This window comes from Gorilla gorilla, chromosome 3 (genome assembly GCF_029281585.2).
Source record: "Gorilla gorilla gorilla isolate KB3781 chromosome 3, NHGRI_mGorGor1-v2.1_pri, whole genome shotgun sequence".
Classification (NCBI taxonomy): domain Eukaryota; kingdom Metazoa; phylum Chordata; class Mammalia; order Primates; family Hominidae; genus Gorilla; species Gorilla gorilla.
In genome coordinates this window covers 144,005,610-144,029,685 of record NC_073227.2, presented here as the reverse complement: position 1 = coordinate 144,029,685, position 24,076 = coordinate 144,005,610, and the positions used below count along the sequence as shown (strand labels likewise).

General features: G+C 36.7%; 1 long non-coding RNA gene across 4 annotated transcripts in view; it reads right to left on the bottom strand.

The window, feature by feature from the left end:
• LOC115934313 (uncharacterized) overlaps positions 1-24,076 on the bottom strand; it is a 415,675-nt gene that overhangs the window by 47,564 nt on the left and 344,035 nt on the right. The gene's annotated exons all lie outside the window — the stretch shown is intronic.

Genomic DNA, 24,076 nt, shown 5'->3' with positions numbered 1-24,076 from the left:
GCAGCCCCAGGGGCTGCTGGTTGCCCATTTTTATGGTTATTTCTTGATTATATGCTAAACAGGGGTAGATTATTTGTGCCTCCCATTTTTGAACCATATAGGTAACTTCCTGACATTGCCATGGCATTTGCAAATTGTCATGGTACTGGTGGGAGTGTAGTAGTAAGGGCAACCAGAGGACACTCTCATTGCCATCTTGGTTTGGGTAGGTTTTAGCTGGCCTCTTTACTGCAACTTGTTTTATCAGCAAGGTCTTTATGACCTGTATCTTGTGCTGACCTCCTATCTCATCCTGTGACTTAGGATGCCTTAGCCTCCTGGAAATGCAGCCCAACAGGTCTCAGCCTTATTTTACTCAGCCCCTATTCAAAATGGAGTTGCTCTGGTTCTAATGCCTCTGACATTTCCCCCCTCCCTTTTATAAGACAACCCTTAATCCTAGGGGTTGCAGAGGGACGACGATCAGTCTTCTGTAACTTCTTCAGGCTGAATAGGGGTGAAGTTATACCTGCCTAACTATTGGGTCTCTTGCATTTAGCATAGAGAGGAGTTCAGTCAGAAAGCATTGGTATGGTGAGGGCCATTCATAACTCTTGAAATCCAACAAATGGTGATATCTGTAAGATTAATAACTATTTAATTTAAGAAAACATTGAGTAAGCTTATTCTTCATTCCTACACAAAGATTACAACAGCAATAGGAATATGTATTTTTAATAATTCCTCTTAATTTTGGTTTTATTAAAATTTTAGAAATTGCTTCTTAATCATATTACATTTCTTTCATTTTTATGAATCTTATCTGGATTTTTAAAACACAACACAGAGAAAAGTTTCAAGATAGAGTCTAGAGGTCCACCGTGTGTTTGTTTATAAAGTTTCAGATCATCATCCATACATTTCATTGATCTTGCAGTATCTTCTTTTATTTGGCTGAAGATCACATATAAAAAGTCAAAGCATGTCAAATACATAGATCTTCTTTAAGCACAAAAGAATTGACAATCCATTTGAGAGTCATTAGGGTGTATTTTATAATCTAACATGAAATTATACCTGTCTATTTTCACCACAATAAATCGGCATGGCTCTTACTAATGTCAAGGAAATGTATTAATGTGTCTTAATGGAATGAAAATTTAAGAATAATAAGCATTTTGAAAAGTAACACCACTGTCAGTTGAAAGACAAACATTTTTTAAGTTAAAGTTTGATTATTTGAGGGATAAAGTGACTGTATTTTGGTTCCTGAGAAGAGGCTATTCTCCAGACATCATCTTTTTAGGATGATGGTTGTATTTTGGTTTTTGAGAAGAGGCTATTCTCCAGGCATCATCTTTTTAGGAATTTATAATGGGAAGATTCTAAAATCTTGTTTTGCTCCCAAATTCTGTCTCTAGATGTAAGGAAGAGATTATATAAAATTAAACTTTTATATATATAAAGATTATATAAAATTAAACTTCAGAAAAATAGTAAAAAGTCAAACTATGTTAAACAAATCATTATGAAAATAGAACCTTCATAAGATAATCGCTTTCTAGTTTTTTTTAAGCAAAGGTTTGTTTTGCTTTGCTTTTAAATAATTTTCAGTGCTGCTTGTGTTTCCATTCCTACAGTGAGCTTCCTAACATCTGTTTTCCATTTTTTTTTAATTTCCACACATGACCTTTGGCCTATTCCCTGTGTTTGGGAAAAAACAGGAATTAAAGTTGACATTATCTCTATGCCTTCTCCAAACTGCATAAATTCACATTTGTAGCCTGTCTTATATCTAAGCACAGGCTTTCTGACCACAAAATCAATTTATCTATTGTTTAGGAGGAAGTTTCATAATGTTCAGAATAAAGACCTGTAACCCCACAGTCTGGGGTTCTGGGGTGCTGCCAGGGCTTCAGGGCATGAGAATATTTCTTCTAGATCTGTGGCCACTGTGGAAAATGTATCTGGCCTAACCCAGTGTTCTAGAAAATCCCCGAATCATGACACAACATGAAGTTCTTTTCATAATTATAGTATTTAGTCTCTCACATGAGACTGAAGAATGTGATACTAATATAGTATGAAAATTATATTGTATGCATATTATAAGCATTAGACAAATAAGCAGGTACTTAAAAATCCTGTATAAGAAGTAAAATTATTCACCAAAAGTAATGATGAGATAAAGAATTTAATATTATACTAATGCACACTACACATTAGAACACAAAAATCCTGAGCTGTACAGAACAAATATTCCAAATAAGTGAGTGAAATAGATAAAAGACTGGCCAAAGGAGCCTCTCTTTTTTTAGTGATGCTGGATATAATCTATACTTTCACATGTTCTTTCTTTTAATTGTTATAATTTACATACCAAAAGTACACAGATCTTACGTATATAGCTTGATGAATGTTTCCATAGGTATATACATGTGTTCCATGCCTTCTTAAACAGAATGTGCATTTAAACATTATAGTTTTCCTGATAGCCTCAGAAACTATTATGTTAAAAATATAATATTGACTTCAAGGTCTAATGATATGACTGGAACCCCTTACCCCTATATTTAAAGTCAATTGGGCTTTATTTTACTTTGGTTATTTTGTTTTCCTATAGATGTCTGCCTTCTTTATTGTTTTAGTTTTCTTTACATCCCTGGGCTTAACATGGGGTCAAATAAAATGTTCAACAAATGTTTACAGTAACAAATTGGATATCAGATGTCCATCCTTGTGGATATGGTCTGTAGAGTGAGAGTGAGTAATATTGAGTATTTTGTTAGAGATTAGTATTAGTAATGTTAATGAGCTTTATAATGTAAAATATCTTGTAAACCTAAACTGAGGTAAGGCTTGGTACATTAATGTTTTCTAAGGCCTGCCAATTTAGAAATTACTTACACTACTGATTAAGACTTTGGATACACAACAGTGCCTAGAAGGGTCCGGTCATTGAGAACCTAATGGAGACATCAAGATGATTGGTCAAGAATGACTAATGTCACATTACAAAATAAGACAAGTCTCATAAAAGACTGTTCAACAAACAGCCTGTTTCCACAGTGTGAAGGACACATATGAGCTGTTTTCTCTATTTGAAAGCTTCGGAGACATTAAGATTTCCTAAAGCTTCTCCACTAAGTTCAGAAATGGCAAAGAATTATATTGCAAAACTGAAGAGTTTCTTTGATTTTTACAACAAATATTTTCAACTGAGATGGGTTGGAAGGAAGACACCCTAAGGATCCCCCTATTTCACCCCCACCTTCACCCCAGTATGTACTGGCTGCTCATGTGAATGTGACGGAGGCAGTCACTAAGGAAAGAGAATTATCCTGTTACCTAAGACAGGCAATTGCAGTTGAAGAACATGCTCCACGCTCACTCCAGCCCTGTCTCAACATGCAAACAGAGTTAACACAAATCACAGCTTTTCTACTCCTTTTGGCAGTAGCAACGCATTTTACAAGTTTTCTTTAAAGAGTGAATTGCTTCCTATTTATCTATATAAAATGCTTTTATATATATTTTACTACATTTTTTAACCGCAATGTATTACCCTGGAAAGAACACTACCTGATAGGACAGAATACAAAATGTTCTGGAAAGGCAAAGGTGGGACAAAAACAAAAGGATGGACCTTATAGTTTCTTTTATTTCCGTGATTATAGGATAATTATTATTAGTTATCTATTTGTAAAGTTGCCTGGGTTTCTAAACCTTTTTCCCAAATGTTCTTATACAGTTCTTTAAAGTACCAACTTTTTAGACATCTATTAATGCTTTTTAATTCCGTAAAGAACAATGATAACCAAAATATTTTCTATGATATATGGAAGTATATAATTAAATCAGAAACCTTATCAAAGGCTGGCTATTTCTGTTCACCATCAGACTTGAAAACTAGGAATTTATTTTTGGTTGACTTTGTATTTTTTTTCTTATGTGTCATAAGTGTGATTATCAAGGTAGTAAAAGAACATCTTTTCATCACACCAGAACTGTAAAATATGAGACGTATTTATCTGGCTAGCCATTTGGACAATTCTTTATATACATGTGATTAAATCCACTTTCATATTCTATACATATGACCCTTCCCTCTTCCTTTCTGAGTTTGTTTCTTTTTGAACATGGTTTATCCTCCACTGCAAAGTTTATGTATCTGGTGTTTCTTAAAAAAAAAAAATAGTCCTGTCATAGTGCAGGCATACATAGTGCAGGCATATTTGTTTTCTCCTCTTTCTGAAAATAGAAATTCAAAGACAATTTCAAGAAAGCAGGTAAGCTGTCAATTCTCTGAATAGCTAAGGCATTATTCTTAATGACTTCCCAATAGTAAGCACTACTAACTATTGCTAAGCCCAGTTTATGCTCCTCCCAAATCTTCCCATTCTCATACACAAGATGATTTGAGGTGCTATTGAATCAGTCCATACAACTTGGACGAGAAGCATAGGACAAGTGCAAGAGACAGCAGGGTTTAGAAGTTCTATGACTTGATTTGTCTGTCTTTCCACTCTCCAGCTAAGACTCCAGAGCCTCCCGTGATTCCTACCTCCCCCAATCCTCTCAAAGTAAAGTGAGAGGAAAAAGCCATGGGGACTGCTGGCAGTCATCCTCACTATTCCCAAGGTAAGAGCCATATTTGCAGCCTCTTATTTTGAATTCTACAGAAATCAGCTTGACCTACAGTGACCCTAAATAAAGTTAAGCTTTCTGACTATTTTTCAAATGAAAGAGCTAGCTGTAAATTCTAGATTTTAGAATTATAAATGTGAGGCCTATTATTAAGGTACTCATACTCCAAAAAAAAAAGCTGTATCTAATCTCTAACTTAATAATGATGTCTCTACATATGTGCACTGTATTTGGTGATGAGTGTCATTTATCAGAAGTGGGGATGTGTCTGTGTGCATGCCGCATCATTAATTTTCCATGGGTCAATGTATTCCTTCCTATTTCCCATATCATCTCTTAATGAAAAATGCTTAAATGACATTTGAATATCAGACTTTATGTTATTACCATTATTAAATAAGCTTAAACTATTCTTCATCTTTTGTAATTACCAGTTGCAATAAAGTCTCCATTAAAACATTCTTCCTTCCCTACTGCCTAAACCTTGATTTATTTAGTAGAAGCTGGCAACATCAAAGTGTAACTAATGAACTATAAGACAATTCTAACACCTTCATGGACTAATTGCTAAATGGCTTTTATTTAATTCTTCAAGGACTGATCTCTGAGGAAATTTTAACCTGGTGACAACATGAACAGAAAATTTAATGTTAAGCCTTTATTGTAACAGACTAGCAAATACTGGTTGCTTGGCTGATCCTAGCAAGTCTGAATCAAATTAATAGTTATCCAGTTCAATTGTAACATTTGTCTAAAAACTGCTTTATTGGTATGAAATTGAATGGTTTAACAGTACTTTTTCCAGCCAAAAGAAAAATGGTTTATTATATCACCCATTAATCAATTCTTTAAGAAAACTACTAAGTGGAGATTGACTTTCAGAAAATTTTGGCTTATTTAATTGTTCTTTTGTAATTGAAGAGAGGCTAACATAATATTGACTTCTGCATTAGGATAGAAAACCTTGCTAAGATAAGTAAATATTAATAATGTTTTCACATTCCTCTTTTTAAAGGCAAGGTCTTACTCTGTTGCCCAGGCTTAAATGCAGTGGTGAGATCATGGTTTACTGCAGCCTTGAATTCCTGGGCTTAAGCAATCCTCCCTCCTCAGCCTCCAGAGTAGCTGAGACTGCAGGCATGCACCACCATGCCTGGTTAATACTTTTTTTTTTTTTTTTTTGGTAGATACAGGGTCTCTCTATGTTATCCAGGATGGTCTTCTCATTCCTAAAATACAAATTGAGAAGAAAAGGAACTTCTAAATGAAAGTATAGAATCAATGAACTAAGCTCAGCTAACAAAAGCTGACTCCTAACCTTTCAGAAATGGGCTGCACCTCACACTAACCAAAGATTATTTAAACGAGAAATCTGGCTTCACCTACATAAGTATGATTCAAGAGAATATTAGCTGATTTTCTATGTTAGGAAAAATCCATCTCTCAGACCATCTCCAACCACCCAATCATGTATTAGTGGTGTTTTTGAAAAATAATTGAAGTAGCCCAATCTCCAATTTTTAGTTCAAAATTTTATCAAAAGCTGCATTCTTCTGAACGAGTTAAGTAGACAACAGCCTCTGTATTAGTCCATTTTTACAGTGCTGATAAAGACATCTACGAGACTCGAAGAAAATTAGGTTTAATGGAAATACAGTTTCACATGGCTGGGGAGGCCTCACAATCATGGTGGAAGGCAAGGAGGAACAAGTCACATTTTACATGGATGGCAGCTGGCAAAGTGAGAGCTTGTGCAGGGAAACTCATTTTTTAAAACCATCTGATCTCGTGAGATTCATTCACTATCACGAGAACAGTGCAGGAAAGACCTGCCCCCATAATTCATCACCTCCCACTGGGTTTCTCCCATGACAGGTGGGAACTGTGGAAATTACAATTCGACGTGAAATTTGGGTGGGGACACAGCCACGCCATTATCAGCCTCCTTGATCTGATATTACACTGAAAATATAATGGTCTAGTGGTTGGTTTTTTAATATTTAAAACTTGAACAAAAGCCAAATATAGTTTTTAAATTACCTTTACTTCTCTTACAATTATCATAATATGTGATTATTCAAGTGTGCAAGTTGATTTCACCTCTCTGTATGTTACATGTGTAACAAATGTTTACAGTTATAATTTGTCCTTGCGCATAGATTATTGTGTTCACCAAGGCATTGATATAACCAAATAATGTACTTCAATTTCAGACTATAAAGAGAATGTACAGTTCACAGCACCTGGAAAAGTTTGCACATCTACTGAGAGTCTGTCAGACAGCCTGAAGTACTGGAAAAATCTCAAAATATCCTCCTCAGTTCCATGGGAGGTGTATGGCAAAAGTGAGGTTCATCAAGGAAGCAAGAATCCCTAAACATACTCAACAGAAGGGGCACACTGAACACACTCAACTTATTTACACCCGTGGAGGATTGCCTTTTGTGGGATTCTTTATTCTAACCACTTTATTGAGGTATTATTACCATACACAAAGCTGTACATATTTAATGTACACAATGAGTTTGGAGATAAGTATAGACCCATGAAACCATTACCACAATCTGCCATAAACCTATCCATCACCTCCAAAAATTTATTCTTGCCTTCGTATTTATCATAATTTTGTGTGTATATGATAAGAATGCTTAATATAGGATCTATCTTCTTAGCATATTTTCAAGTATACATTATTGTTACAGTAGATCTCTAGTATCTCGTATACCTAAAACTTTGTACCTCCTGTTTCTGCCTCATCCCAGCCCCTGGAAACCATTATTCCACTCTCTGCTTCTTTTAGTTTGACTCTTTTAGATTCATCACATAAGTAGTTTAGTATTTGTTTTTCTGTGCGTGGCCTCCCTCACTTAGTATAATGTCCCCCAGGTTCATCCACGTTGTCATAAATGGCAGGATTTTCTTCTTTTTTAAGGTTGAATTAATATTCCTGTGTGTGTTTGTATGACCTTTTCTGTATCCATTCATCTCTGGATGGACATTTAATTGCTTCTATATCTTGGCTATTGTGAATAATGCTGTCATGAATATGCGGGTGTAGATATCTTTTTGACATATTGATTTTATATCCTTTGAATATAGATTCAGAAGTGGGATTGCCAGATCATATGATAGTTTTGTTTTTAATGTTAAGGCACCTTCATACTGTTTTCTATAGTGGCTACACCAATCTATATTCCCACTAACAGTGTGCAAGGGGGGAAAAGAAATGTACAAATATCATAAATGTCTTAACCCATTTGGGGTGCTATAACAAAATACCATAAACTGAGTGGCTTATAAAAAGTAGAAAATATTAGGTCTCACAGATCTTGGAGCGAGGGAGTCCAAGATCAAGGTGTTGGTGGATTCAGTCTGGCGAGGGTCCACTTTCTGGTTCATAAAGGGTGCCTTCTTGCTGGGTTCTTACATGGTGGAAGGGGCAAAGGGTCTCTCTTGGGCCTCTTATACAAAAGCATTAATTCCATTCATAAGGATTCTTCCCCTATGATCTAATCACCTCCCAAAGGCCCTACCTCATAACACCATCATCTTGGGGATCAAGATTTCAACATATGAATTTTGGGGGTAGGGGAACATAAAACATTCAGACCCTAACAATAATGTCAAAGAGTAAGTCAGTAAAGCATGTTAAAAACAGGTTGAGGCCAGGCACAGTGGCTCATGCCTGTAATCCCAGCACTTTGGGAGGCCAAGGTGGGAAGATAACCTGAGGTCAGGAGTTTGAGACCAGCCTGGCCAAAACGGTGAAACCCCATCTCTATTAAAAATACAAAAATTAGTCAGGCGTGGTGGTGGGCGCCTGTGGTCCCAGCTACTCGGGAGGCTGAAGCAGGAGAAGTGCTTGAACCCGGGACGCAGAGGTTGCAGTGAGCTGAGATCATGCCACTGCACTCCAACCTGGGTGACAGAGTAAGAAAAAAAAAAAAACAGGTTGAATAGATGGAATTTATGGTATTTTTAATATAGTTTTTTTTAATGAAACAAATGAGAGTTTTAATTTAGGTAGAAAATGATGGAAAGACCAAACAAATGTTAAATATTTATAAGACACAGCTTATGCCACCTCAAATTGACAGCTAAGGTGTCTTGGATGCTGCCACCAACTCATTCCCCAGATGTGCTCTGCTTGCAAAATTCAGGCAAAGGCTATAGATGCAGAGAGAACTACAACTGTGGCCAGGCCATGGCCGGCATCTTGCCCTTGCATCTCTCACAGAGCAAGTGTTGGCTTAAGGCCCCTCTCACCTGCCCAGCCCTGCTGCTTCACTTTCTGAATTACTTTCCTATTGCTGCCATAACAAATTGCCACAAACATAGTGGCTTAAAACACAGACTTATCTTCTATAGGTTAGAAGTCTGGCATAAATTTCACTGGACAAAGATCAAGATGTCAGCTGAGCTGCATTTTTTTCTGGAGGCTTGATGGGGACAATCCACTTCCTTGCTTTTTCCAGCCTCTAGAGGCCACCCACATTCCTTAGCTGGTGGACATCTTCCTTCATCTTCAACGGCAGCAGCATCACATTCTTTTGACTCTCCATCCATCCTCACATTTCTCTCTGACTGGAGCCCAGGAAATATTGTCCAATTTTTAAGAACTTGTGTGATCAGATTAGGTCCATCTGGATAATCTAGGAAAACCCCCCTCCTAAGGTCCTTAACATAATCACATCTGCAAAATCCCTTTAGCCATGTAAGATAGCTGAGATAGGGTGGCCAGAGAAGATCTCTTTAAAGTGACATTTGCATAGACACTGACTCAGGGAATCACCAATATTCTCAGATTCTGAGGATTAAAGTGTGAGCCATTTCATGGACCATTATTCTGGCTACCACACCTTCACTCTGATTCTTGTAGCCACATTGTCAGCAGGAAAATCCTGAGCATGTACAAATGGCATAATTTAGGACTTGCCTTCCGTGCCACTTGCTCCATCTTCCAAGTATGTCAGTCTACTCAGTCTCTTTACCCTTGCTATTGCTGTATGTTTATGATTTATTTAATAAATTCACTATCCAAGCATCTTTATTTGGTCTGACAGTCTTTCTGTTTCATGAGCTCTGGATTACCTGCCTGGTAGCACACCTGGAAGCTACCATTGAATTAAGGTAATTCCCCAAAGATTTCAGTCTTGGTTGGTCCCTATACAGAACCTCTGTATTAGTCAGGGTTCACTAGAAGGACAGAGCTAATAGGATAGATATATATATAAAGGGGGGTTTATGAAGGAGTATTGATTCACACAATCACAAGGTGAAGTCCCACAATAGGCCATCTGCAAGTTGAGGAGCAAGGAAGCCAGTCTGAGTCCCAAACCTCAAAAGGGAAGCCAACAGTGCCGCCTTCATTCTTGGTCAAAGGTCCAAGAGTCCAAAAGCTGAAGAACTTGGAGTGTGATGTTCGAGGGCCAGAAGCATCCAGCATGGGAGAAAGATGTAGGCTGGAAGACTAAGCCAATCTAGTCCTTCCACGTTCCTCTGCTTGCTTTCATCCTAGCCACGCTGGCAGCTGATTAGATGGTGCCCATACAGATTGAGGGTGGGTCTCCCTCTTGCAGCCCACTGACTCAAATGTTAATCTCCTTTGGCAACAGGCTCACAGACACACCCAAGAACAATACTTTGCATCCCTCAATCCAATCAAGTTGACATTCAATATTAACCATCACAGCTTCCTACTCCTGACAAACTCATATATAAAACACGTGGTTAATTGCAAATGAAGACATTAATAATTAGTCATTTATTTTTCCTGCAATAAAACAAGTCTATTTCTGAAAGAATAAAAGATTAAATTGATCAGAAAAAAAAACTTAAGACTTATTTTAAAAAGCTGGATCCTGTATTCATTTTAGGCACCCATTGTCTATCTACATTAATTCAACAAACATTTACTTGGTGCCTGTTATAGGAAAAGCATTGCACTAGGTAGCTTAAGCCTTGCTTTCGGAAAATAAAAACTGAAACTGCTGATTGTAGCATACAATGTCTTACACAGAGGCTCCTGCCAAGCTCTACAGCTTGTCACATCAGGCTTCCCCTTCCTCAACTACAGAAGTCTTCTTTCTGTTGTGCAAACACCTCAAGTTATTTCAATTCTTAAGGTCTTTGCTGTTGCTAATCTTTCAGAATGCTCTTTTCAGATGCTTTTCCAGGTTGACTATTCCCTTTGTTGGTGTCCATTCAAACGTCATTTCAGAGGACTTCTCTGGCCCCCCCATCCAAGGGGCCACCCCACCCCACCCCACCCCTGCAGTGCTCCATGGCATCTCTCTTCCATAGCACCTATCATGACTTGCAATTACCTTGTTTTCCTGTTCACTTCAGGTTTCTCTCTTTTTGTTTCCATATACTAGAATGCAAACTCCACAAGATAGGGATTTTTGTCAGCATTTCTCAACACTGTATCACCAGCACACAGCACTCATGTTTTGCACATTTTAGAACTAAATATGAATAGCTAAATGAATGACTGAATGAACAGATGAATGAGTATAAAAGCGAATGAGATATGTATTCTGATACCATCATAGAATTCATCATTCCACTGAGAGATGGCATATGTAACAAAACTAAAAATTGTTGAGCTTTTAATAGTATATATCTGTGGTTCCCAAACTGTGTTCCAAGTTATGCTACATTTTTTATGATGCCACACCTTTGTGGAGCTGGATTTTCTATGGTTGCTGCAATAAACGCAAGTAAAATGCAATAATAAGTGTGGAACAGGAAATTAAGCTGTCAGTGTCCAATCTGGTTCCAAGGTTTGAGAAATTGCTGCTCAACAAATAATTCTAGTTATGAAAATTTAAACTTTTGAGTAGTCACATTTTAAAAAGTAAAAAGAAGCAGGTAAAAAAATTAACAATTTCAACTTTCTACATTCAGAGGATAAATATGCAGTTTGTTACCCAGGTATATTTCATGATGTGAGGTTTGGATACAATTGATCCCATCAGCTAAGTACTGATCATAGTACCCTACAGCTTTTCAACCCTTGTCCCTCTCCCTCCCTACCCCTTCCAGTAGTCCCCAGTGTCTACTATTGCCATTTTTATGTCCATGAGTATCCATTATTTAAGTTCCACTTATAAGTGAGAATATGCAGTGTTTGGTTTTCTGTTTCTACATTAATTCACTTAGAATAAGGCTTCCAACTGCATTCATGTTGCTTCAAAGGACACGATTTCATTCTTTTTTATGGTTGTGTAGTATTCCATAGCATACACGTATATATATGTGTGTGTATATATATATACACACACACATACGTGTGTGTGTCACATTTCTTTTGTTTATCCAATATATATATCCATATATATATATATGGATATATTCCTTTTCTTTACCCAATATATATATCCATATATATGTGTGTGTGTATATATATACACACACACGTATGCGTGTGTGTATATATATATACACACATGTATGTGCGTGTGTATATATATATACACACATGTATGTGTGTGTGTGTATATATATATACACACACATGTATGTGTGTGTGTCTCTGTGTCACATTTCTTTTCTTTATCCAATCCACCATTGATGGGCATTATTATTACTCAAATTAGTTTCCTGGAGAATTTGGGGTTAGGAGTTTTTAAGGATAATTTGATGGGTAGGGGGCTCGTGAGTCAGGAATGCTGATGGTTGGGTCGGAGATGAAATCATAGGGAGTCGAAGCTGTCCTGTGCTGAGTCAGTTCCTGGGCGAAGGCCACAAGATCAAATAAGCCAGTTTATTCATCTGCGTGGTGCCAGCTGATCCACCCAGTGCAGGGTCTGCAAACTATCTTAAGCAGGGATCTTAGGTTTTACCATAATGATGTTATCGCCGGGAGCAATCTGAGGAGGTTTAGAATTTTGCAGCCTCCAGCTGCATGACGCCTAAACCATAATTTCTAATCTTGTGGCTAATTTTTTAGTCCTGCGAAGGCAGGCTAGTCCCCAGGCAGGAAAGGGGTTTGTTTTGGGAAAGGGCTGTTTTCATCTTTGTTTCAAAGCTAAACTATAAACTAACTTCCTCCCAAAGTTAGTTTGGCCTACGCCAAGGACAGCTTGGAGCTTAGAAGCAAGATGGGGTTGGTTAGGTAAGATCTCTTTCATTGTAATAATTTTTTGTTATGATTTTTTGCAAAGTTGGTTTCAATCCCATGTCCTTGCTTTTGATAATAGGGCTGCAATGAACATTCGAGTGCATGTGCCCTTTTCGTAGAATGATGTATTTTCTTTTGCATATAAACTCCATAATGGGATTGCTGGGTTGAATGATCATTCTGGTTTATGTTCTTTCAGAAATCTACAAACTGCTTTCCACAGTGGCTGAACTAATTTACATTCCCATCAACAGTGTGTAAGCATTCCCCTTCTCTGCAGGCTCACAAGCATCTGTTGCTTTTTGACTTTTTAATAATCATCATTTTGACTGGTGTGACATAGTATCTCATTGTGGTTTTCATTAGTAGTTCTCTGATGATTAGTGAGATTGAGCAATTTTTTAATATTCTTCTTTAGAGAAGTGCCTGTTCATGTCTTTTGCTCATTTTTAAATGGAGTTATTTGTTTTTTGCTTGTTCAATTGTAAAAATTCCTTATATGGACCTTTGTCAGATGCATAATTTGCAAATATTTTCTCCCATTCTGTAGGTTGTCCGTTTACTCTGTTGATCATTTCTTTTGCTGAGCAGAAGCTCTTTAGTTTAATTAGGTCCCACTTGTCAATTTTTTTGTTGTTGTTGCAATTGTTTTTGAGGACTTACTCATAAATTCTTTCTTAAGGCCAATGTGCAGAATGGTATTTTCTAGGTTTTCTTCTAGGATTCTTATAGTTCGAGGTCTTACATCTAAATCTTTAATCCATCTTCAGTTAACTTTTGTATATGGTGAAATGTAGGGGTCCAGTTTCATTCTTCTACATATGGCTAGCCAGCTGTCCCTGTACCACGCATTGAATAGGGGCTACTTTCCCCCAATAAAAGCAGGTAAAATTAATATTGCTAATCTATTTAATTGAATCCAGTATATCCAAATATTACCACTTCCACATCTAATCAATACAAAAATATTAAATGCTGTTTTAAACATTGTCTAAGTGAAAATATTTAAATCTTTAATTCAGACCAACTATGCTTCAGGCATTCAATGGCTGTACCTAGCCAGCAGCTACTGTATTCGACAGTGCTGGCCTAGAGCCATAAAATACACAAGCAGGAGGCCTGGCCAACCACAAAATTCTTATCTACTATTTATTTTTAATCTTAAGAAGAAAAAAGTTAGCCAAATCTTATTGCAAATAACCAATAATCGAGCACAATTTGAAAGAGTAGCTAAGATAAAATACTGTCTATGTTTATTACAAAATAGTCTGTAAATGATTTCATACCTGTTTTTCTTACATAATGATATTATTTTATTGAGATGATTTGTTTAAAGCACTTACACAGTACCTGGTATGAAGTACATTTTGGATAAGGATTATCATTATTAATACCAATGAGAACACATCAGTTTATCAATATCCATGAGTGTGACTAAGAAGAAAAAAGCATAAGAGTACTAAGTACCCATCCATTACTTTTTAAGTGCTTTCTGGGAAAAAAAAAAAAAGCGCCAAATAATTACAAGAGAATGAACTTGGAAAACCAATACAGAATGTGAGTGATAAATTAAGCATTTCTTAAGCATTTAAAAAACTTCCAAGTTTCCAAGCATTATTATTTTTATTTGGTTCTGAGTATTTCAAATATGAGCCAAAAAAATATCTTTACTGTTTGGATCAAGACTACTCAGTGTTTCAACCAGGAATGTTTAGGAGTTTGCTGTTATTTATACCTCCCTCATTTTTTGTTCAGCTCAAGGCAAAAAAAGAAAAAAAAGAAAAGAAAAGAAAATTCTGTGCCAATGTTTTATTTCTACATTTTCTATTAGAAAGTCCCTTCCATTACCCCATCCATCTTCTCTCCCACTTAGGCAAGAATGTGGCAAATGTGGCCATAGCTACCCTGGTTAAAGTAGAGTAAGCATTCCCTTCAAGCGTGAATAATGCTAACCTTTGTAAGGATGTATTTAACCTCTTAAAAATCCTGTGAGTTTCTGAAATATTCATTGTACTGAAATCAATAAATCACTGAAATCCCCACTGGGAGAGAAACTTCCTGAGGTCTCAAAGGCCAAGCCAGAGTGGAACTAGTAAACATCAGTTTCTCACAGACATGCAATTAGAACATCTGTTTGTGTCTTCTATGCCTATTAAGATGTTTACTCTGTTAATTGTAGGCATAACATGGGTATCCATCAGTATTTTTGTTTTCACTCCCACCATAGGAATTCAATAACAGAGTTCTAACCCTGGCCAGCTACCTTGCTGGTCAATTTGCCACTTGTCTATTTAAAGAGAAAATAAGAAATGGCACTTTGTCAGGAGCAAATGATGGGTGGTGAAAGACAATCGTGAGAAAAATTGTGAAGGTTGTGGTACAAACAAATCTATTTCACCACTGTGATATTTAAATGGTTCTGAAGTTTCATGATTGGGTTGATTATGTCAAAAACAGCTACCTCTGGGATTGAGGGGTAGATCTGGTGGCTCTACAAGCATTTTTAAATGCTAAGTTCATTAGCCTTTCCAGCTGTGCTGTTAATTTTCCAGCTTGAGTTTTTCTACTTGAACGGGTAGCAATCTTCTGCAGTTTTCTTCTGTCTTAGACTGTTGAGGGGAACAGAAAGTAGAGACCAAATTGCTTGAAATAGAGTTTACTTTACATTATCAAATATGTTTTAGTAAATTATCTATATTTTAAAATCATACTAGATAAATATAACAACCACGAATCCATAAATTAAACTGCCTAAAAATTTTGAAGTATTGTCAAAGTTTAGCTATATTGTTTAGGTCAAAGATTGTACTCTAATGGTATCGTGACCCTTAAAGACTATCTAAGCACACGATATTCGGATTTCAGCTATCAGTTTATAATATTGTTAAGTGCATAAAAAATAAGTATTTAATATAATCATTACTTGGTATTTATACAACAACCTTACCTTGTTCCTATTCACAAAATTGATTATGTAATAGTAAGCATGTACATAAAATCATAAAAAGAATACTTGACATTTAAGTTATATAAATTTATCTCCATCAAATAATCATTTAAACATTTTAATAAAGAATAAAAATATAGTATTAATTTCATCTTCATCTCTATTTAATATTTTTGACAATTAGGAATAACGACAATGGCCATGAAAATCACACTCAAGTGGAAGTAAAATGTTGGGAAATTTTTTTTTTTGAGATAAGGTCTTGCTCTGTCACCCAGGCTGGAGTGCAAGTGGCATGATCTCAGCTCACTGCAACCTGCAACTCCCAGGTTCAAGGGATTCTTATACCTCAGCCTCTGGAGTAGCTGGGATTACAGGTGCATGCCACCACGCCTGGCTAATTTTTTTGTATTTTTAGTAGAGACGTGGTTTTACCATGTTGGCCAGGCTGGTCACAAACTTCTCTCAAGTGATCCACTCGCCTTGGCCTCCCAAAGTGCTGGGATTACAGGCATATCAACTAGCTTGCCCACTGTGTTCAACACAGTTTTTTAAATGAACATCTGGTTAAGAAGGGTATGTCTATGCCACCAATCCTTTAAAAGAAGAAGTTAAAAAAATGCTTACTTGAAATTGAATTTCTTCCACTGCTTAGGTCTTTTAAAAGAAGAAATTAAAAAAAAAAAAGGCTCACCTGAAATTGAATTTCTTCCACTGCTTAAGCTGAAATTTCTGAACTTCCTCAAAGGTAAGGACAACCAAAGTAAAAATTCATTTCCTAAACATTGTGCCTAAAACGATTATTTTTCAAACATTCAGAAAAACTCTCTTGCCTCCCTCCTAAAACCTTCAAAACTACACATTGCTAAAGTTTGATGGAGATATTTTATGTCAATGACTGTAATGAGATATTCTCTACATTGAAACGATATCACTGCAGGACTTTAACAGTTTATACAATGCCTGGAGCTGTTCACGGCTAAGAGGTGTCATTTTAATAAGGTCCATGGAATCCTACCTTTTCTAAGTGTAACCAGGACTATAACTTCATTGGGGATTGGATCCATGCTAGGCGGATTTCTACATTTCCCAGTTGTCCTTATCTCAATCACAGACGGGGATGAAAGAAAGCATACATTCGCATATATCGGTTAATGGCAATATAATTGTTAATGGCATTCAACAATTTTGAAAACAGAAAAGGAATACTTCCAGTCTATGATTTCAATACTCATACTGTTAGCCACTATGCCCAATAGCCTCTTCATAATAAAAAAATTCAACACCTATTTTAAATTACTACCAAAAAACATTTTTATTGGAACTATAACCAGAAAAAAACAAGATTTTTCTAAATGAGGGACCCATTACTAGAATGAAGTGAAAAAACTTTCACAAAATTTTCTGCCTTTCTTTAAAACTTGGCATGTGAGTTTTAAGAAAAAATATATTCAGTGTTTATTAAAAAGTATATAATTTGGATTTATGTTAAATCAGTATGCACATTTTTATATGTTTCTGGGGTATAAATCAAACTTCTTGGAGTAGATTTTCTTGATGTAAACCTACAAGTAAAACTACATCCCTCAGAGAACACATCAGAATACACAGCTGTGCGACTGAATTATGCATTACAAGGCTGAGTCAATTTATCATGAAAACTGGCCAGATTTCCTGAGGGCTTATCCAGTATGGTTTTGATAACTAAAATATAAGATAAAACATGTCATAATTCAAGCTGTTATAATCTAGACTTAACCAAAACTCAGCAGTTTTGAAAGCATTAATTAATATAATGATCACTAAATCAAAGTTGAGCACCAAGGTAACAATTTATTAAAAGGTTCACAAAATTTCTGAAACTGTCTTTAACATATATGGGGCTAAGTTCTATGAAATTCACCAGTCATCAAAAAATAGAATAGGAACAGGAGTAAGGAGAGTGTTACTTATTCTTTAGGCATTGTGCTCCTTACACAGCAAGCAGCTAGATCCAGTGTCTTTAATCACAAAATAATAAAATATCAGAATTGGGAGAGAGAAACGAAGTCTAGTCACAGACATAATTAAGAAAAACCATGTAGTATTTTAAATTTCTTGGGTAAATTCGATGATCACCCACAAGGAGAAGTTCAAATCAAAATGCAAATTTCTAGGTGAAATTTTCTCTGTATTTTTAAATATCCTAGAACAGTATGTACACCTGTAGTGCAAGGCAACTTGGACACACGATTGTCATAGCACTTCTGCTGTTTCCCTTTTGTCGAACAACAAAATGCTCTGTTTACTTTCCAGGCTCCTGAATTTTACCAAAGTACCCTAAGAACAAATATCTATGAAGTCTGCGCAAAAGTAATTGTGGCTTTTGCCATTAATGGGAGTAGAAAGGCAGGTACACTCTGATTAAAAATAAAAATGGATATGGAATAAAATTATCTATAGTTTGAACAAAATGATGAGATGAAATGATGGTGGCCAGCTCTAGTATTTGTCCAACCCCTGTGTTGAAGTATGTGGAGTAGAACGATTTAAGATTACAAACCAGCTAAAAGAAACCACTGCTACTTATTCTAACTGGATTGTATTTTCTAGAATTCTGGAAAGTAACCTGTATTCTTCCAGTGTGTTGATGCTACGTCAGACACTGTTTGACAAAACTGGTAATGGGTGTCTGTACTGAGTCTTCCAAACTCATTTGCCTCCTCTTGTAGTCTAAACATAACTCAATCACAAGTATTTAACTAAAAAGAATTAAGTATCCAGGTGATTGTGTGTCCTTTCTCCGTGGCTTCTTTATCCTGATCCCCGTTCTTTTGTTTATATGCTGTAATGCCGTATTACCACGATGAAGTATACTGCTGTACAACTAAAAGGGTTTCACCCTTAGGGGGCCAAAGTACACACCCTGACCTTACAATTAGCTCCCTGAATTCACTGAACCTAAAGGATGACAAGGGCCATTTTCCTTCGGTCAAAAGTAGTAGTTTTATATATACATAAAATATCTAATATATTATATCTAATAGTGTCCTGCAGAATTACAGAAAAGGAGAAAAGGCAAAAGACTGGCCCTTTCCATGAATTTGATATGGCAGAAAGAATATAAGAGATAAGCTTTATTTACTATGACAATTTACACTTTGGAATAAGATTTAGTCTGCCTCTTTTATTACTTTTCATCTTCCCTGTGAAGCATAAATCCTTATTTAGTATAAACTATGGTCAGTTATTACCATCTCATATTTTTTATGGATTCAGGTCTTTTTAAGGAATACTTTGTAACAAGGCCATAGCTGGAAAACAACAGTCATTATTTATTGTACACCAAAACTTGCATGTTTAAAAACAGTTATCAAATACTGAATTTTATTCAGATAAAAACTGTCACTGAGAGGTTTCGTTTACAGTTGAAGAGGTATGCTTATTTAAAAGATAAAGACAATACAGAAAATTTCTAAGTCTTCAATTACAGGTTGTTCATACCTTGCTAATCATTCTCAAGCTTCGTTTCTGCACCAGAAAGCCATACTGGGTTACTAACTTTCTGCCAGCATGAAGAAAGTGGCAGGTTAAGGCAACCAATTCTATCACGAGTGCTGTCTCTATCTAGATTCCTCTCTGACTCTTGAGAGAATTCCTTAGATAATTCAAATAGAAATGCTTTTACTGGTTAATTTTTATCATACTTTGTTAGGGAAAAGTTTTATAAAGGTAAAATATGACTGAAGGATGCCAAAATATTAATTATTTAAGCTATTACTGTGGCAATCATTAGTTCCAATTTTCTGAAAAATTCTCAATTTTAAACAGACTGTTCTGTGGTTCCCATAAAGACGGTCATAATGTTTTACAACATATATCCCAATTTTGGATTCAGAACAAACAGTCAGACAATCTCCCACTTGCCAATAGTGTCAAAAGCTTCTGTATTACAGTGCCAGAAACAAAGGTAACTTTCTAAATGACTAAGTACTTTATGGACACATGCTCCCATGCCCTTTAAAGAGATATTTTAAGTAACTGTTAAAGTTCATTGTAAGAGGAAAAGATTCCCTATAGTAGTTTTACAATCCATCAGCTCTTCAAACTGAACGAGGTTTGTGCTGTCAAATGGTGTTTTCATGGAATCCCATCAAAGAAAATTCAGTTGTTGCGGAAAGCAATATGGGTAATTCATTTGGCCACCCTCGACCTTGCAAGGCAGTCTGCATCAAAGCTCCCAGCACCAAACCAACAACAGTGCTTGAGCACAAGGGTGAAGAAAAGCCTGTGAATGTCTGTGAGGCTTTCTCAGTCATTCCACAGTCATCAAACGGAGACTGAATGGCTGAAGGAGCCACATGCTTCATTTCCCTAGGGGCATACGGGTGCCCTGCTTCAGAGGAACTCAGTGCATTGCTGAGGTGACCTCTGATTAGGGACAGTCAACCATGCAAACCCTGAGAACTGCAGGGAAAACAAGGACTGTCATCTAAATGATGATGATGTAAAGATCACCACAAACACCCTCTCAACACCCACTCAAGGACTCCTCCCAGAAACCTCCAGCAGCCCAAAGTGGACCCATGTCGAAAGTCACTGGGTGACTACAACCCTGAACCATAAGTTTAATTTATGCTAGAGTAATAAAGTTTTTTCTTTAAAGAAATTACATGTATAGGTTTATGTGTGTGTATATCCATATAAGCATGTCTGTCTCAATGTTCCTCAGATTCTATTTCATTATAAAATAATTTGCTCTCAAGGTACTATTTTAAAACCTTTTTCTATTACTAGGTAATCATCGTGACTACTCAATAGAATCAGATCCTATGCATAACTGAGACCTGATCCACAGGAAATATCAGAAAATTCTCATATCTGGTTACACACTTCAAATTGCCTTATTTTGTTTTATGTGTTTTATTTTTATTTGTGTAGCATAAATCAATAGGATTTTCATTTTCTACTTGTCCACACAAAAGCAGGAAAAGTAAAAGGAGAGTCTCTCTGTTTGCCTTTGCATAGATTCGTACATGAAAACCAGATAGAATAAAACAAGGGTATAGTAATCAGTGAGTTCAGAGGTTCATATCTGATCAAACCTTTCACCTCACTGTTTCCTTTCCATCTCTGAGTATTTATTTTAACTCAGAGTTTTAGTCTTTGGCCTTCAGTGCCAGAAATATTCTTACATGTTCAGATAAGGCACTTTCATCCAGTTCCAAAAATGTGGAGGGTGGGGGTCAGATTTGAATCCCCACTTACCCTGAGGTAAATATCTCTCATTGGACAAATACTTGGAATGTCTTGACTGACGTCCCTGCAGCTGACAAGAGGCTATTTGCGGTCTTGCTTTTACCTCCACCGTTTCCCTTTTCTGAATTTATATAACAGCAAAGACAATAAATTGTGTCTAGGTTCTTCCCATTCCCTCCAAAGCCAGGCTGAGGACAGGAGGGCTTGCCCATGTTTTCAGCTTGACCCTACCTGTGTTAGGCTCTGGCTGCCCGACCATGTCAGCATTCCAGGACCATGACAGAAGGCCATGTTTGCAACCCAACAGGAAGAGGAGTAAGCCAGGCGTTGACATCACCTGACAGATGCGTTTCTCAAGTGGGAAATGTTATTCAAGGTTTTTTCATGGAAATCATTGACAGAGAAAAGGAATAAAGAACAAAACGAGAGGGAGAGAGAAAGTCAGTGCCACGATGGGCATGTTTTGCACCCTATAAAAAAGGAATTAAAATGACTCAACCTCACCTCCCTTTCTCTACACTCCCCCACTCCTCATTCATCCTTTATGTCTGGAAGTAAATGTTTCTGAAATACTATAGCTACCGGCAGAGCAGCAACACATAATAACATGGTAGCAACACATAAAACTGTCAGTCTTCAAGGAAAATAGATGGTTAGGTTGAGAGGGTAAATGGACTAAATCAATTTGAACATGCATGTTAAGGACTGTGAAAGGGCAGAGTTTAGAGCTGCTAGGCTGGAAAACATTTGTCTCTGTCTTCTTGTATTTCCACAGCACTGGGCAGAATCCACCCACAGGCTTCTCCCTTGGCTCCAGTCTGACTCTGTGGCTGATTAATGGCAGCTGGAGGTGTCCAGTAATTTCCTCACCTAATAATAAACTACAACGCAAAATGGAGGTTCCCCTCAGGCCCACATTTAACATACCTATACTTACAAGCAGGAGGTAGCCAATTACACTGTCTCTGTGCCCACTGCTTAGAAAGTACATGCTCCAGCAAGGCTGAGGCAATTTTGTTTACCATGGGGATCCAATTCCTGTCTATACCAGACAGATTGCTTCTTTTACACAATGAACACACATTAAGTAAGCTCATTTCAGAGACCAAAAACACTTAGAAAAAATTTCTAGCAGTTCCACAAGATCCATTTCTAAGCAATTCATTCTTTTCCCAAAAATGTGGAGGGAAAAAAGTGTCAAATGACAGACTTGGTCTTAAGCCTTTTTGGAACTTAAATTTTAAATTGCTGTTACCAAAATGTCAGGTTGTAATTGCAAAGCCTGAAGCCTAAGCAATCACTCTAATTCCCTGCTTCCTGAGGCATCCAATAAAGCTGTTTGTGTTTGGGCAGTTCTTCCTCACAGATTCGTTTGGCAATGAGAATTGGTACATGTCACATACTATAAGGCGATTATGTGGATTAACTTTGTGATATTAATTAAGTGGTTATCCTCAACATTCATATTTATAGTAACTAACAAAATTAATTATAAGCTAGGGAATAAAACATATAGAGAAAAATACAGAAACATATGTGCATGCCTGCACACATACGTGAGTTCCCCATGAGTAGTAGCAGAGCAGAGATGTGGGTTAATGGAGAGACTACACAGACCTGAATTCAGATCACATTTCTGTTGCTGAATTGCTTAACTTCATGAAAGCATCTTAGCCTCTATGCAGTGGCATGATCTCGGCTCACTGCAACCTCCGCCTCCTAGGTTCAAGTGATTCTCCTGTCTCAGCCTCCCAAGTAGCTGGGATTACAGGCATGCGGCACCACATCCAGCTAATTTTTGTATTTTTAGTAGAGATGGGGTTTCATCATGTTGGCCAGGCTGGTCTCAAGCTCCTAACCTCATGTGATGCACCCACCTCGACCTCCCAAAGTGCTGGGATTAGACATGAGCCACCATGCCTGACTGCCTCTATGTACTTCTGTTTCCTCACTTATAAAATGAGAATCATATTTATCAGGAATAATGTATGTAAAGTACCCAGTGCACCATCTGGCACAAAGTAGGCAACTTACAATTAGTTTCACACGTTAGAGGTAAAATCCAAAATTATTATTGTTTTAATCGTGATAAAATATGCATAACATAACATTTACTTTTTGAACCATTTTTAAGTGTACCATTCAGTGGCATTAAGTACATTCACATTGTTGTGCAATCATCACCACCACTGAACTATTTTCAGCTTGCACAACGGAAACTCTGTACCCACTAAACAGTAATTTCCTATTCACCCCTTCCTCCAGGCCTTGGCAACCACCATCTACTTTCTGTTGCTATGAATCTGATTTCTAGGTACCTCATATAAGTGGAATTATAGAGTATTTTTCTCCTTTCATGATGGGCTTATTTCACTTTGCATAATGTCAAGTTTCATACATGTTGTGGCATGTGTCAGAATTTTCTTCCTTTTCAAGGCTAATATTCCATTGTGTGTACAAACCACATTTGGTATATCCATTCAACCTTCAATGGACACTTGGGTTGCTTCCACCTTTTTGCTGTTGTGAAAAATGCTGTTACGAATATTGATGTAGAGTATCTCTTTAAATTCCTGCTTTTATTTCATTTAGGTATATGCCCAGAAATGAAATTGCTGGATCACATAAAATCATTTTATTTGGTTATATAATTCCATATTATAATTAATGAAGTAATCATCCCATTCCTTTGGTATCAAAGAGAAAAGGGGACAGTAGGAAATATTCCTAAAGAATCTTTCTTCTTCTTCATTGCCAGAAACAGAGAAAAATTGTTTTTTCTGATTTTTCAGAGGACATCAGAATAATTCAATGGAAGCTACATAGAAAAATAGAGAAATGAAACCTTTTGGCACTGGCATTGCAGATAAACCCAGAACCTATAATGATGAAAATCCTATTTAAATTATCATTTTTCTATATTTATAAGAAAATTATATAAGGATTCCAGCCTAGGACATCTTTGGTCCCTATTCAGAAACGAAGCTGTTACACAGAAGGTGTTTCTTATTATTCCCACATGTAAAGGCCTAGATTCTGTGGTCTTTAGGCATAGGAAAAATCTCTATGATAAACTCCTAAGCAAGATGAGAAGACATCACAGAGGACAGACCTACCCATATAAAACAGTAAGTGAAATG